Below are 14340 nucleotides of genomic sequence, written 5' to 3' on the forward strand. Positions count from 1 at the left end.
AAATTCTAGACCAATTTCCTTAATGAATATTGATGCTAAAATCTTAAATAAGATATTAGCAAAAAGACTTCAGAAAATCATCCCCAGGTTAATACACTATGATCAAGTAGGATTTATACCAGGAATGCAGGGCTGGTTTAATATTAGGAAAACTATTAGTATAATTGACCACATTAATAATCAAATTAATAAAAACCATATGATCATCTCAATAGATGCAGAAAAAGCATTTGACAAAATCCAACATCCATTCCTACTAAAAACTCTTGAGAGTATAGGAATAAATGGACTATTCCTTAGAATATTCAGGAGTATATATTTAAGACTGTCAGTAAGCATAATATGCAATAGAAATAAACTGCAACTTTTCCCAGTAAGATCAGGAGTGAAACAAGGTTGCCTACTATCACCATTACTATTCAATATAGTACTAGAAACTCTAGCCTCGGCAATAAGAGCCTAGAAAGAGATTCAAGGAATTAGAGTAGGAAATGAGGACATCAAACTATCACTCTTTGCAGATGACATGATGGTATACTTAGAGAACCCAAAAGATTCTGCTAAAAAGCTATTAGAAATAATTCAGAATTTTAGCAAAGTGGCAGGATACAAAATAAATCCACATAAATCCTCAGCATTTTTATATGTCACCAACAAAATGCAACAGCAAGGGATACAAAGAGAAATTCCATTCCAAACAAATGTTGAGAGTATAAAGTATTTGGGAATCCATCTACCAAAGAAAAGTCAGGAATTATATGAGAAAAATTACAAAACACTTGCCACAAAAATAAAGTCAGATTTAAATAATTGGAAAGACATTCAGTGTTCTTGGATAGGCCGAGCGAATATAATAAAGATGACAATACTCCCCAAACTAATCTATCTATTTAGTGCTATACCCATCAGACTCCTAGGAAACTATTTTAATGATCTAGAAAAAATAACAACAAAATTCATATGGAAGAATAAAAGGTCGAGAATTGCAAGGGAACTAATGAAAAAAAAGTCAGAGGAAGGTGGTCTAAGTGTACCTGATCTAAAGCTATATTATATAGCAGCAGTCACCAAAACCATTTGGTATTGGCTAAGAAATAGACCGGTACATCAGTGGAACAGATTAGATACAAAGGACAAAAAAGGGTACATCTATAGCAATCTAGTCTTTGACAAACCCAAAGATACCAATATTAGGGATAAAAATCCATTATTTGGAAAAAACTGTTGGGAAAACTGGAAATTAGTATGGCAGAAATTAGACATGGATCCACACTTAACACCATATACCAAAATAAGATCAAAATGGGTCCATGATTTAGGCTTAAAGAATGAGATCATAAATAGATTAGAGAAACAGAAAGTAGTCTACCTCTCAGACCTGTGGACGAGGAAGGAATTTATGACCAGAGGAGAACTAGAGATCATTATTGATCACAAAATAGAAGATTTTGATTACATCAAACTAAAAAGTTTTTGTACAAACAATACTAATGCAAACAAGATTAGAAGGGAAGTAACAAATTGGGAAAATATTTTTAAAGTTAAAGGTTCTGACAAAGGTCTCATTTCCAAAATATATAGAGAACTGACCCTAATTTATAAGAAATCAAACCATTCTCCAATTGATAAATGGTCAAAGGATATGAACAGACAATTCTCAGACGATGAAATTGAAACTATATCCACTCACATGAAAGAGTGTTCCAAATCACTACTGATCAGAGAAATGCAAATTAAGACCACTCTGAGATACCACTACACACCTGTCAGATTGGCTAAGATGACAGGAACAAATAAAACTGGGACACTAATGCATTGCTGGTGGAGTTGTGAAGGAATCCAGCCATTCTGGAGAGCAATTTGGAACTATACCCAAAAAGTTATCAAACTGTGCATACCCTTTCACCCAGCATTGCTGTTATTGGGCTTATATCCCAAATACTAAAGAGTGGAAAGGGACCTGTATGTGCCAAAATGTTTGTGGCAGCGCTTTTTTTTGTAGCTAGAAACTGGAAGATGAATGGATATCCATAAATTGGAGAATGGTTGGGTAAATTATGGCATATGAAAGTTATGGAATATTATTGCTCTGTAAGAAATGACCAGCAGGAGGAATACAGAAAGGCTTGGAGAGACTTACATCAACTGTTGCTGAGTGAAATGAGCAGAACCAGAAGATCACTATACACTTCAATGCTGTATGAAGATGTATTCTGATGGAAGTGGATATCTTCAACATAAAGAAGATCCAACTCTCTTCCAGTTGATCAATGATGGACAGAAATAACTACACCCAGAAAAGGAACACTGAGAAGTGAATGTAAATTGTTAGCACTACTGTCTATCTACCCAGGTTACTTATACCTTTGGAATCTAATACTTAATGTGCAACAAGAAAATGGTATTTACACACACATATTTCATCTAGGTTATATTGTAACACATGTAAAATGTATGGGATTGCCTGTCATCGGGGGGAGGGAATGGAGGGAAGGGGGATAATTTGGAAAAATGAATACAAGTGATAATATTATAAAAAAAAATTACTCATCCATATATACTGTGGAAAAAATTCTAAATAAATAAAAAAGAAACATCAAAAAAAATGAGAACACACACACACACACACACACACACACACACACACACACACACACACACAAGGAGGGAAGAGCCAAGGTGGCAGAGAGGATATACATTTCTTTCTGACTTTCTTCTACTACCCTCACACTAATTAAAAAATCCAGCCTCTGAATTAGCTTTGAACTGGCAGAATTTATGAATATTAGGAGTGTAGCAACTTATCAGCAGAAGATAATTTTGAAGATAGCCAGAAAAGGTCTGTTTTCATTAATGCAGGTGGAAGTGGCAGGCAGACAGTCAAGGAAAAGGGTGGAAGTTAGTATATGCTGTGCAGAACCCAGGTGGGATGCAATCTCTGTGGGGCAGTGCACACTTTGCACTGTGGAGGATCTACAAAGTGGAATTTACACCAGTGTTATCCACTCCGTCCTGGTGGTAAGTCAATAGATCAGCAGAGAAGTTATAAAACATCCAACACAAACACAAAAAGTAAATAGTGAATGCCAAAATGCAGGAGTATCACAGGACCAGGACACCCTCACCAAGTACCAGGAGTGAGTTAGCATGGCCCAGCACAGCCTCAGCTGCTTTGCTGCCACTTATAGAGGAAATTTGGAAAACCTCCTTTGTCCAAAAAGCAGATCCTAATTTTTTTTAGGTTAGTAAAAATGGAAAGAGAACTCTAACTATAGATAGTTTTTATGGTGAAAGAAAAATAACAGATTTCAAACCCTGAAAAGACTAAAAGTAAATAAATCATCTCCAGATGAAGTCCCAAAAGGTAGTATAACCTGGTCCCATTCACACAAGGCTCTCCTAGAAGAAATTAAAAGGGATTTCAAAAGAGAGCTAGAAGAAAAATGAGAAAAGGCATAGATTTGACAAAATGGTAAAAGAAAACAGCTCCTTGAAAAACAAAATTTGTAAAATGGAAAAAGTAAATAATTCCTAGGAAAACAGAATTTGTTAATAGGAAAAGGTAAAGAACTCCCAGGAAAACAGAATTTATGAATTGACAAAAGAAAATAACCACTTTAAAAAAAAAATTGTGAAATGGAAAAAAATTCCATAGAACATATCAACTCATTGACAAAAATCTATTGCACAAATGCAAAAAGAAGTAAAAATAAATAAATGAAGAAAATAATTTACTAAAAATCTGAACTGAACAATGGAAATGAATGACTTGATGAGACATCAAGAATCAGTCAAGCAAAACCAAAAAAAAAAAAAAAAAGAAAAAAAAAATTTAAATATCTATTTGGGAAAATAACTGACCTGGAAAATAGATCTAGAAGAGACAATCTAAGAATTATTGGACTTCTTGAAAACCATGATGAAAAAAGAGCCTAGATACTATTTTTTTCAGGAAATCATCAAAGAGAACTTCCCTGATGTCATAGAATCAAAAGCTAAAATACCCATTGAAAGAATTCACTGAATACCTCCTGAAAGAGAACCCAAAATTAAAATTCCAAGGAATATTGTGGCTATATTTTATAACTATCAAGCCAAAGGAAAATATTACAAACAGGCAGAAAAAAAAAAAAAAAATTAAATACCAAGGAGCTACAATAAGGATTACACAGGATCTAGCAGCTTCCACCTTAAATGATTGAAGAGCCTGGAATCTGGTATTTCAAAAGACAAAGGAATTTGGAATGCAGCTAAGAATAACCTACCCTGCTAAAGTGAACATTTCTTCCAGGTAAGAAAATGGGCATTCAATGAAACAGGTATATTCCATTTACCTCCAAATATAGGACTCAAGGGAAGCATAAAAAGGTAAAAAGAATTCTTTAGAACTATATTTCTATTGTGAGTATACATAGAGAATGCATATATAATTTGGTTTTATTGTTTAAATATAAAAAAAAGAACTAGTTGTGGAAAGAGTTGTACCATAAAAAGAAAAAAAAGTGGAGATAAAAAGGGGTAAATTACATCTCATGAAGAGTCAAAGAAAAACTCTTATTTTTGAGGGAAAGAAGGGAGAGAGATGAACATTGTGTGAATCTTGCTCTCATCAGATTTGGCTCAAAGAGAAAATATTAGACATATTTGGTTTATAGAGAAACTTCTCTCACCTTATTGAAAAGTTAAGGGGAAAGGAGCAAAGGAAAGGAGTAGGCCAAATAGAAGGCAATACAGAAATAATAGGGTAAAGGTACAAGAAAGGGGGAGGAACTCTAGAGGGGCAGAGATTCTAATGGAGGAGGGTTGCTTGAGGCAAGTGGTGCTAATAATTTAAATTATGGGGGAGGGGGAAAAGGGAAAAGGAAAGAGAAAAGTATAATCTAGGGATAATAAGATAGCAGGAAATACAGAATTAGTAGATTTAACTGTGAATGTGAATGAGGTGAACTATTCCATAAAGTGGAAGTGAATAGCAGACTGGATTAAAAGCCAGAATCCTACAATATGTTGTTTACAAAAAACACATTTAAAGCAGAAGGATATATACTGAGTAAAGGTAAAAGGCTGGAGCAGATGAAGTTAAAAAAAAGGTGAAGAAAAAAAAGGATGGGTAGCCATCAAGAAAAAAGAAAAACTTGATCTAATCAAAAGAAATAAGGAAGGAAAATATATCTTGCTAAAAGATACCATAAATAATGAAGCAATATATATACATGCACCAAGTGATGGAGCATGGAAATTCCTAAAGGAGAAGTTAAAAGTGCTGCAAGAAGAAATAGATAGCAAAACTATAATAATGGAAGATCTTAATCTTGCTCTCTCAGAACTAGATAAATCAAACCACAAAATAAATAAAAAAGAACTTAAAGAGGTAAATAGAAGACTAGAAAAGTTAGGTATGATATAGCTTTGGAGAAATTTAAATGTAGACAGAAAGGAATATACTTTCTTCACAGCAGTTCTGGAACCTGTACAAAAATTGACCATATATTAGGACATAATGACATCAAAATCAAATTTGGAAAGCCAAAAATAGTAAATGTATTTTTTCAGATGATGATGCAATAAAAATTACATTAAATAAAAACCCAGGGAAAAATAGATGAAAAACTAATTGGAAACTAAATCATATCATCATAAAGAATGAATGGGTGACACAGCAAATCATAGACACAATTAATAATTTCTTCCATGAGAATGACAATAATGAAACAGCATACCAAAATGTGTGGGATACAGCCAAAGTGGTAATAAATATCTCTAGAGGCTTACTTGCATAAAATAGAGAAAGAGAAGATCAATGAATTGGGTTTGCAACTAAAAAAACTAGAAAAAAGAGGAAATTAAACACCCCCAATCAAATACCAAACATAAAATTCTAAAAGTAAAAGGAGAGAATAATAAAATTAAAATTAAAAAAATTATTGAATTAATAAAACTAAGAGCTGGTTTTATGAAAAAACGAACAAAATACTTAAACATTTAGTAAATTTGATTAGAAAAAGGAAAGAGGAAAAACAAATTGTAAGTCTTAAAAATGAAAAGGAAGAACTTTCCACTAATGAAGAAGAAATTAGATCAATAATTAGGAGTTACTTTGCCCAACTTTATGGCAATAAATTTGATAACCTAAGTGAAATGAAGGAATACCTACAAAAATATAGCTTTTCCAGATTAACAGAGGAAGAAGCAACTTGTTTAAATAGTCCCATTTTAGAAAAAAGAAATAGAACAAGTTATTAATCAATTCCCTAAGAAAAAATCCCCAGGACCAGATGGATTTACATGTGAATTCTACCAAACATTTAAAGAACAATTAACTCCAATGCTATATAAACTGTTTGAAAAAATAAGGAATGAAGGAGTCCTACCAAATTCTTTTTATGACACAGACATGGTACTGATTTCTAAACCACATAGGAAAAGACAGAGAAAGAAAAGTATAAACCAATCTCCCTAATGAATATTGATGCAAAAATCTTAAATAAAATATTAGCAAAGAGAGTACAGAAAATCATCCCCAGGATAATACACCATGACCAAGTAGGATTTATATGAAGAATGCAGGGCTGGTTTAATAATAAGAAAACTATTAGCATAATTAACCATATCAATAATCAAACTAAAAAAAAAAAAAAAACAAAAAAAAAAACATAGGATTATTTCAATAGTTATAGAAAAAGCATTTGATAAAATCTAATACCCATTCCTGTTAAAAACACAAGAAAGTTTATTACAATACTCTTGTGTTTTTGATATGAATGGGTGTTAGATTTTTCCTTAAAAAAGTCAATAGCATCTATTTAAAACCATCAGTAAGCATCATATGTAATAGGAAGAACCATTCCAAATATCAGAAGTGAAATAAGGTTGCCCACTATGACCATTACTATTCAATATTGTATTAGAAATACAAACTTCGTCAATAAGAGATGAAAAAGAGATTAATGGAGTTAGAGTAGGTAATGAGAAAACCAAATTATCACTTTTTGCAGATGATATAATAATATACTTAGAGAACTCCATAGAATCAACTTAGCTACTAGAAATGATGCACAACTTTAGCAAAGTTGCAGAATACAAAATAAATCCACATAAATCATCAACATTTTTATACTTCACTAACAAAATCAAATAGCAAGATATATAAAGAGAAATCCCTTTTAAAATAACCATTGTTAGTATAAAATATTTGGGAATCTATCTGTCAAGGGAAACTCAGGAAGTATATGAGCAAAGCGACAAAACCCTTTCCATGCAAATAAAGTCTGATATAAATAATGGGAAAAATATCTAGTGCTCTTGGCTAAGTTGAATGAATATAATAAAGCCTACCTAAAATCCAAAAACCTGTCTTACTGACCTAGAAAAAAAATAACAACAAAATTGATCAGGAAGAACAAAAGATCAAGAATTTCAAGGGAATTAATGAAATAAAAAGTAAATGTCCTGACCTAGCTGTATCATATTTAAACTAAATTATAAAGCAGTGGTCATTAAAACAATTTAGTACTGGCTAAAAAATAGAGCAGTTGATCAGTGGCAGAGGTTAGTTTCACAGAACAAAATAGTCAATGACTCTAGCAATCTAGTGTTTGACAAGCCCAAATACCCCAACTTTTAAGATAAGAATTCACTATTTGACAAAAATTGCTGGGAAAATTGGAAATTAGTATGGCAGAAACTCAGCATATTGATGCAAAAATCTTAAATAAAATATTAGCAAAGAGAGTACAGAAAATCATCCCCAGGATAATACACCTAACATTGTATACCAAGATAAGAATAAAATGAGTTTATGACTAGACATAAATATTAATATTAATATTATAAACAAATTAGAAGAACATAGTATAGTTTACCTCTCAGATCTGTGGAGGAGGAAGGAATTTGTGACCAAAGAAGAACTAGACACCATTATTCATCACAAAATCACAAAATAGATAATTTTGATTATATTAAGTTTTATATAAACAAAACTAATGCAGACAAGAAAAGAGGGGAAGCAATAAAGTAGGAAAACATTTTTTACATTCAAAGGTTCTGATAAAGGCCTCATTTCTATAATATATAGAGAAGTGACTCAAATTTATAAGAAATCAAGCCCATTCTCCAATTGATAAATGATCAAAGGATATGAACAATTTTCAGATGAATAAACTGAAACTATTTGTAGTCATATAAAAAGGTGCTTCAAATTACTATTGATCAGAGAAATGCAAATTAAGACAATTCTGTGATACACTACACACAGAAAAGTGTGACTGTAGGAGAAAGACCAAAAAAAAAGTGACTGTAGACAAGAGAACAATAGATCTTTCTCTCAGGTTGTTTACATATTTTTCTGTTGATAGACATATAGGTAACATATAGATAGCCATTCCAAATGTTGTATGGCATTTGGGCTGTGGCATTAGCTGTTTGCTGTCTGCTAATAACCGATGGACTTCTTTACTTCTTTTATTCTTACCCCTGGTCAAAATAGTCATAAGAGGGAGAAAAACAGTAGTGGCACCTCTCAATTTAAAAAGATTCTGTCTTCTGTTTAAGAGATTTTAAAAGTGTGATGAAATATCTAAACTCTATGTAGTATGCATTTCAGACATGCATTATTATATTAAATGTCTATTGTAAATTTGTACAATGGTTTTAGATTTGTGTTTGTTGTGATTGTGTGGATATGTGGTTGTATCATCAAGCCTATATATCAGCTACTACTATCATTAAAATGGATGAGAAAGTATCCCTTCACCTATAAAATTTCTGAGGTTATATATTTTTCAAGAATTTATTTTCTCCTTCAAGGCTTCGTTAATGATCACACATGCTTTTTATCATAGACTTTAGATCTGAAATTGTGATTTGTAATGTTTGGGCTAGCTTTCTAGAGCATCTTTGGACTGGCCTTGGTCTTTAGGTGGAGAAGTGATGAGGGCAGGAGAGCCACCAGGAGGTTGGTCAAAAATGGAATGTCTCTTTTCCAGTCCTTTTCAGCTCTTATATATCTTAGTACAATTATATCATTACAGCATATTGAATATGTGTGAACTAGAGGACATTACCATTACATTACATTACATCATCACACTAAGTATTAAGTATATATGTGAACTAGAGAACCATCATTTTGTCAATTCATCATCATCATCATCATCATTATTTAAGTAAAAATATTTTTTATGATTCTGCCTCTCTCACACCTAACCCCATTACTGCAAAAATTAAAAGAACAAAAAAGCAATTCCCTCAGTATATAGACCAACAAAATAAATTATTTCATTAAAATGTAAAAAATATATATATTTTTATACATAACTCCCTCATGCTATTTGTGCTTCAGGGATAAAATAATTTATTCAAGATCATATAATAGTAAATAGTCTAATCAGTATTTGAATTTAAGTTTTAAACTTAGTACTATTTTTACTATAATAGTAAAGTAAGTACTATAATAGTAAAGTAAGATGGTAAGGGCTGGGCAGGGAGAGGGAAAGAAAGCATATTGTTATTTTTCTTCTGTTTTCAAAGAAGACCAAGGGAATCATGACTTTATAGCTTTACTTCTGCATGAATTGGATTTAATTGAAGCAGAATTAAACAAAGATATGGAAATCAACTGGCAAGGCAGCAGTTCAGACAACTGATGATATTCTGAAATGGAGTGGATGACCTTGGTGTCTTTGATGCATGTTCAAACTCTAAGAACTCCATAATTCCTGCTTCAGCTACTTTGATGGCTATAGGAACAAATTGTTCTTATCCACCCATTCTATCAGAAGAAATCTTTATGTGCTTGGGGTAGATACCACCATAAGATACTGACAGGTTTGGTTGGCAACCTTTAACATGTTCTTAGCCCATCTGCTGAAATTGTTTTACTAGGGTCCAGCCAATGAGTATGCTATACCTTCTTTTAGCCAAGAGTTGGAGTTGGGTAACAGAAAGGGTGAAGGAGCAGACCTGAAAAGAGCTCAGCAAGCTCTCATGTCAGAGGCACTACTCCCTGAGCACCCCATATATCCAAGAAGGATAATATGTTTCTTGTTGAAAGGCACTTGAATCAGAGGACCTGAGGTTCATTTTTCTTCTTATCTTGGAACATAAGGGTTATAATAAGTTGTTTAAATATTCATGAAGGGGATTGAAACTGGTGCCATGGAGCTTTTTTATCTGGTTTTATCCTTACTTGGAAGTTTGGGGGCTGTTTTGGATAAAAAGTTAGAAACATTTGTATTTAAAGATCCCCAAGGTCCCTTTTAGCTTACAATCTATGATTCTATTCACTGCATTTCTAATGCACTCTGTATTGTAATGTTTATAATCAAATTATAAGCCACTATTTTAATTCTCAAATAGATTAAATCTTAATTATATACATACTATCAACACATAGGAAATAAATATTACTTAAATCTGTTTAATAATTAAACTATATGGAAAAAAATATGAAGTACAAATGTGTTTCAGCAAAAAAATAAGATCAGTTAAAACAGACTACTCAGAGAAGACTGTGAAAAAAATCTAAGATAGAATCAAGCCATTCTTCAATTGATAAATGGTCAAAGAATATGAGCAGACAATTTTCAGATGATGACATTGAAACTATTTCCACTCATATGAAACAGTGTTACAAATCACTATTGATCAGAGAAATGCAAATTAAGACAACTTTGAGATACCACTACATACCACTACACACCTGTCAGATTGGCTAAGATGACAGAAAAAATAATGAAGAATGTTGGAGGGGCTGTGAGAAAACTGGGACACTGATACATTGCTGGTGGAGCTGTGAAAGAATCCAACAATTCTGAAGAACAATCTGGAATTATGCCCAAAACGTTATCAAACTATGCATACCCTTTGATCCAGCAGTGCTTCTACTGGGCTTATATCCCAAGAAAATACTAAAGAAGGGAAAGGGACCTGTATGTGCCAAAATGTTTGTGGCAGCCCTTTTGGTAGTGCCTAGAAACTGGAAAATGAATAGATGCCCATCAATTGGAGAATAGTTGAGTAAATTGTAGTATATGAATGTTATGGAATATTATTGTTCTGTAAGAAAGGAGCAGCAGGATGAATACAGAGAGGCTTGGAGAGACTTACATCAACTGATGCTGAGTGAAATGAGCAGAACCAGGAGATCATTATACACTTCAACAACAACATTGTATAAGGATGTATTCTGATGGAAGTGGATATCTTCAACAAAGAGAAGATCTAACTCAGATCCAATTGATCAATGATGGACAAAATCAGCTACACTACCAGAGAAGGAACACTGGGAAATGAGTGTACAGTGTTTGCATTTTTGTTTTTCTTCCCAGGTTATTTTTACCTTCTGAATCCAATTCTTCTTGTGCAACAAGAAATTCGGTTTTGCACACATATATTGTATCTAGGATATACTATAAGATGTTTAACATGTATGGGAATGCCTGACATCTAGGGGAGGGGATGGAGGGAAGGAGGGGAAAATTCGGAATAGAAGTGAGTGCAAGGAATAATGTTGTAAAAAAGTACCCATGCATATGTACTGTCAAAATAAGAAAAAGGTATCATTATAAAATTAATTTAAAAAGAAAAAAAATAGAAAAAAATCTAAGACGAGAGGTTAGGAACTAGGTGGATAGTTAGGAATGAGGGGAGCAGTGCAGGAAAAACCCTCAAAAAAGGACCTAGGTATTTCTTGAGAGCCTACAATGTGACAGGTGCTATGCTAAATGCCTTACAAATATTATCTCATTTAATTCTCACAATACCTCTAGGAGGTAGAGAGTATTATTAGCCTCATTTTATAGTTGAGAAACTTGAGATAAGCAGTTATGAAGTGATTTTCCCAGGTCATATAGAAACTAATTGTCTAGAGATAGTTTTTAGCTCATATCTTCCAGATTCTAAAACAAGCACTCTATCTATCTATCTGATCTGGTAGGCATGCTCAGTATTTGTAATTATATACACACATACTTGTATTTGTATACAAACTAGAGAGAAAAATAAATGGATCTTGCAAGAATTCTATCAAATGAGTAGTATAATTATTTTTTTTCCATTTAATAGATAGGAAATTTAAAACTGCAGTAAGAAAGACATAGCTTCTAGGGATGAGATGATAGTCCTGCTATATTCCACCCTGCTCAGAACCATATGTGGAATGCTGTGTTTAGTTCTACGAACCACAGTTTAAGGTGGAGAACTTCATGCTGATGGCAAATTTATGTGGTGTGAGCACCAAGTTCATACAAGTATGAGAATGAAGAAATTGGGAATGTATAGTATAGATATATTAAAAATTGGAGCTAGAGGTATAGAATTCAAAATCTTAGAAAGCTGTCATGCAAAGAATTAGATTTGTGCTACTTAGCTCCATAGAGCAGAACAACAATCAGCTGATGATTTTGCAAAAGGACCAACCAAGGCTGGGTATGAGGGAAACCTTGCCAACAGAAATGTTCAAAAGTTCCATGTCTTGCTTTGTGAAGTAGTGGAGTCTTTAGGATGAATCTGGATGACTATTAGTTGAGTCTATTGTAGAGGCCATCATCTTTTAGATGTAATTTGGGTTACATGAGCACTGTCATATCTTTTAATTCAGAATCCTGTGATTCTTTGTCTGATGCCATCACATAGTTAGGAACTCTACTTACACTTCAGTCTTTTGACTTCAATTCACTGCTTCTTATCATGCAATGTTCTCACTGTGGCAAAATTTTCCATAGCATTTCAAACTTTTTTCTTCTCTGACCTTCTGAACAAATGAACAAAATAGGAAGTACTCAATAAGTCACCTAGTATATACAGATACTACACCTGCAAATTTTGAGATTTATAGTAATAGTTTTTAGTTGCATGCACTTGTGTACAACTGTGGCCACACTAATCAAATCTGGTAAGAAAAATAAGGACTATTACTATTATTATTGTAGTAAAGAATTAGCATTTATATAGTGCTTTAAGGTTTGTATAGCATTTTATATGTTTTTAATTGATACTGATAACATCACAATTGAATATTATTACCCCTATTTAACTGACAAAGAAACTGAGACTGAAAAAGGTTAAATGTTTTGATCAGGATCACACAGGCATCTAGGTAATGCAATGAAGAAGAAAGAGTCCTGAGTCTGGAGTGAAGAAAACTTGAGCTCCAATCCAGCTTGGATACTTGCTAGCTATGTGACCTTGGGCAAGTCATTTTAATCTCTCTTTACCTCACTTTCCTCAAGTGCAAAATGGAGATAATAATAACACCTTTCTTTGCAGGTTGTTGTTAAATTAAAACGTGATAATATCTGTAAAACATTTAGTACATTGTTGGCACCCAGGAGATAATATATAAATGCTCATCCTCATCTCTTTTAGCTCTTTAATAGCTGCTTCTAGACCATGGCATAACATTAAACCAAACTTATGCTGAATCAATTAGTGAAAAGCAAAGATCTATGATGCTATTAACTATCTATACACTCTGCTTTAGGTCATGCATGAATTTCACAGCTCTAAAGATTTACCTTCTAATAGAGAATATGAAATGGAAAAGACACAGATATGCTTAGGATCTTATTGTTAGTAATCAACTTTTACTTCATGCCTACAACTTAACAGGTACTGTGTTAAGCACTAGAGGTACAAAAAGAGTTACAGATTGTAAATATCTTACAATCTAATTGTGGACACAACAAACTAACAAAAATGTACAAGGCAGGCTATATGTTGGATAAAAAACACATAATTAATAGAAAGAAGGTGCATGAATTAAGATGGATTGAAAAAAAAATTCAATAAAAGACTGAGTTTTTGTTGGAACTTAAAGGAAGACAGCAAGCTCAACAGTCAGATAAAAATGAGAGAGCATGTTCCAGTCATGGAGGAAAAAGCCAGAAAAAAAATGGCCAGAGCTTAGGAGCTTATTTGTGGAACAGTCAGGAGAAACCAGGATACTGAACTGAAGAGTACATCTTGTGGAAAAGATAACAAGAATCCTTGAAATGTAGAAAACCCAGGTTATGAAGGGATTTGAATGTGAAACAGAGCATTTTATATTTGATCCTGAAGACAAAAAAAAAGACACTGGAATTTGCTGCATGTGTGTGTGTGTGTGTGTGTGTGTGTGTGTGTGTGTGTGTGTGTATGCTTGAGGAAAGCAGATCTACCAGCAGATTATTACAATAACCCAGATGTGAAGTGATGGGTGACTACACTGGAGTGGTGACAGCATCAGAAACCAAGAGACATGACTCCTAAGTTGCAGTTCTGAAAGATTGTGAGAAGATGTTGTTCTTTATAGTAATGCTACCAAAATGTTCCATAGTCATCAAGATTGGTAAAACAAAATAA

The sequence above is a fragment of the Sminthopsis crassicaudata genome, chromosome 3 (assembly GCF_048593235.1).
Source record: "Sminthopsis crassicaudata isolate SCR6 chromosome 3, ASM4859323v1, whole genome shotgun sequence".
Classification (NCBI taxonomy): Eukaryota; Metazoa; Chordata; class Mammalia; order Dasyuromorphia; family Dasyuridae; genus Sminthopsis; species Sminthopsis crassicaudata.